The sequence below is a fragment of the Gadus chalcogrammus genome, chromosome 7 (genome assembly GCF_026213295.1).
Source record: "Gadus chalcogrammus isolate NIFS_2021 chromosome 7, NIFS_Gcha_1.0, whole genome shotgun sequence".
Lineage (NCBI taxonomy): Eukaryota > Metazoa > Chordata > Actinopteri > Gadiformes > Gadidae > Gadus > Gadus chalcogrammus.
In genome coordinates, this window is record NC_079418.1 from 7,536,519 (window position 1) to 7,540,010 (window position 3,492).

The window sequence follows — 3,492 nt, forward strand, 5'->3', positions numbered from 1 at the left end:
ACTTCATTCTTTTCATTATTATTTTCTGTAAAGACTTGAACATTTATGTCTATGTACTCTTTATAATCTATGTAGCAGTAGCAGTAGCTATGCTGTAGCTGCTATGTTACGTTTTTTTGGATTCTGCACTAGTGCATACACGGTCCAACTCGAATTAATAAATACAGGGATATTGTTTCCAAAACGCATATGTATACAGAAAGTGCATGTTTAAACATGTGTCAGCAATTGCCACTATACATTCTAGGTAGCAGTTAATTATATATTTTGGAGGATGCTCATGCTGGACCATGCATGCTGTATTGCTAGCAGTCACATTCAACACTGATTCATTTGAAAAGTAGTACATACATCGAAAATAATTAGAAAATAAATACATATTACCTGTTTCCCCCACCTCCAACGAGACATTTTGCCATGCCCGATCTTTCAATGTGGTGTCCCTGTAGGTATACATGGACTGATCATACAAGATCGGGCGAGAACCAACGGCAATTATTAGTTTGTCCTCCATTTTTTAAGTTAACTTCTCCGCCGCTCTCCCGCTTTCCAGTATCGAGCCCGAGTCGCGTCACAGTGCTTACATTTGCATACGCGATCTGATTGGATGACGGATCCGTCGCTGCCGTCGCCACCGTCAAAAAGTTGAACATTTTTCAACTTTTTGACGGTGGCGAACGCTCCAAGTCAACGGACGGATCCACAATGCATTGCGCGACCGTCCCCATTGAAAGTCAATGGGCAACGGACAACTGACGGAGGTAGTGGGCACGGGGCGTTACTAAACCGTGATTTATTTTTGCCATAGACAGTAAAATAATTTGGGATTTTGCAGTATTTGCTTTGTGAGGCTGTCTCGTGACAATGACGTAGCCTATAGCGGCGACGTCTAGAAGTAAACAACTGACACGTGTGTGCAAGACTCTTTCTTGTGTTAGGCGTACATGGCGCCTAACACAAGAATTTGCATACGCGCACAGGATTCGCTGGCTCTGCAAGACAAATAATATAACATATTTAATACTATCTATCTATCTCTCTATCTCTCTATCTATCTATCTATCTATCTATCTATCTATCTATCTAGTTTTAATGTGATGTATTTTGTGTATGCCCAGTCAGACTTGTTGTCTCCCTTGTTCTGTGTGCTCTTGTAGGCTATACTGTGGGAGCTGAATCACCGTCCTAAATGAATTCACGACGTGTAGTTTGGTATTAATAAAGACTTGACTAGGCTATTTATCTATCTAGGCTATTAGTCAACAGTTATTCGCCAAATGCGAGGTGCATTGTGGGGAATAGCCGACGAGACCGAAGGTTTATTTGTTGTTATCAGCTGACATTTTGCGATGAAAACAATATAGAGTTTGAGATGTCAATCATGGGATATTGCCCAATATCCCGAGATAGCGAACCAATCAAATTACGCCATCTTAGGAGGTTCACGTGTAGCATATAACTATATATAATATCTATGTATTTATCTATGAAACACATCCTTCCACACACACACAGTTCAAACACATAGGGCCCTATTTTAACGGTCTGAAACGCAAGTGGGAAGCGCAAATCGCAAGTAGCTTTGTGGGCGGTTTTACGGCGCTATCGCTATTTTACAGGCGGATAAATGACACTTGCGTCGCGGCGCAAGTGTCAAAAGGGTTGGTCTGAAGCAGCCTAGTTACCCGTAGGTGTGGTTTGGGCATAACATCCAACAAACCAATGAGAGTGCCAGCTCCCATCCCCTTTAAGAGCCATGAGCGCATTTGAATCGGACGAGTTGATATTTTGACAGCGCGTCTGCAGTCTCCGATGAGACAGATGCACATGAATTTCAAACTGCAAATGGCTCAGTTTATTGCCAAATAATATGGCCTAATTCACACATGGAATAAGGGGTTTTCTTCCACAACTTCAGAAATACTGAGTCTTCAAATAAATTTCGGCAAAGAAAACGTATATGATATAACATATGATATGCGGTAACTGTGGTTCTATTTAATGATATACGCAATACATTATAAACATTGTTTCTTATCAGTATTGTATGCTATCCTAATATGCATGTGTCCCCGCGGTAATAGACATTGCCATTGATTGTATTATGCGTTACGTGTTTAGTTTGCGTGTGTTTAAACAGAGCACACACGCGCGCCCGCATTCATTCATTCTTTTTAACACTCACTCGCGGTAAAACAATGTTTTTCACGATCAAATACTCATCAATCCTAAAAGTTATGGGCATGTAGGCCTACACGTTGTCTCTGTCAAGAAAATATGTGTTTGCTGTACGGTGTTTGCAGATGCATTGATTTACAAGTACAACTTATTACCGCTGCATCAGCTGTTCTTTCCCAAATAATTTACCAAGAATGTGCGGCTAGGTAGATGGGAGAAGCAAAGTGTATGCGCGAGGTGCAAAAGCAATCCGTATGCATCGCATGCGCATGTATGCATGCGTTCTTAAAATAGCATCTGAACAACGCGCCACTGACTTTAAACCAGGTATTTCCTGGTCAGTAGCGCAATGGTATTCAGAAACGGCAAAATACCGTTTGCGCCAGAACACGCCTCCTCCTTCCGCCGAACCGCCCCTTGGGGCGCATGATTAATCCCTAATTTACCGGCGAGTGGCGGTGGTGGGAAAAGAACGCTCTGCGCCAGTTGTAAACTAGCAACGACACATGCGCCAGTGACTAAGTCACTTGTGCCGGATGCAAGATAGGGCCCATACTCTTTTTTGACATTAGAACGCCCAGCTTTGTTGATTTGAATACTATGTGGAAGATTATTCTTTTGTGGTACTTTTTACTGAAAATTGTCCATGTTTCATTGAAACATGGAAAAATGTACTTCAGTTTTACCAATAGTCTTTCACAATATTATTATTACTACTACTACAACTATAGTTATTATTAAGGAAAGAAATACGATCTTCATGTGCAAAAGGTGCAAAGACGAGCTTTACAGGGAGTGCAATGCTAAACGTGACATCTAGGCTGTTTTCTGACTCTAGCACACAGTTGCAAATAAACAAAACCATGTTTAAAACCCTGAAAAACAAATATAGATGAATGTACGTGGCATGCAACAGCATTTTCTGCTTTGGTAAACGCATTACTCCTCTCTGCACTGCAACTGTTAAAAGATGTAAATGTTAATAGAGACTTTGGTTTCAATTATTTTAGGGCTGTATTTTATTTACATCTATTCGAATGAAGGTGTGTATACACACCAAAACGATTTTCTTTAAATGAGACTGTTGCATTTAATTTATTTTTTTGTTTGCAATGTGCATAGTTAAAAAGATTGAGACTAATAAAAACAAGTTTTAAAAAAGCGTATTCAGGTTGTGTATAGCTAGTGTGTTTTTGAAAAGTAACTAAGTAAAGTAATTAGTAAAGTAACTAATTACTTTTGAAAATAAGTAATCAGTAAAGTAACTGGATTACTTTCTTGGATAAGTAATCAGTAATCAGTAACTAATTACTT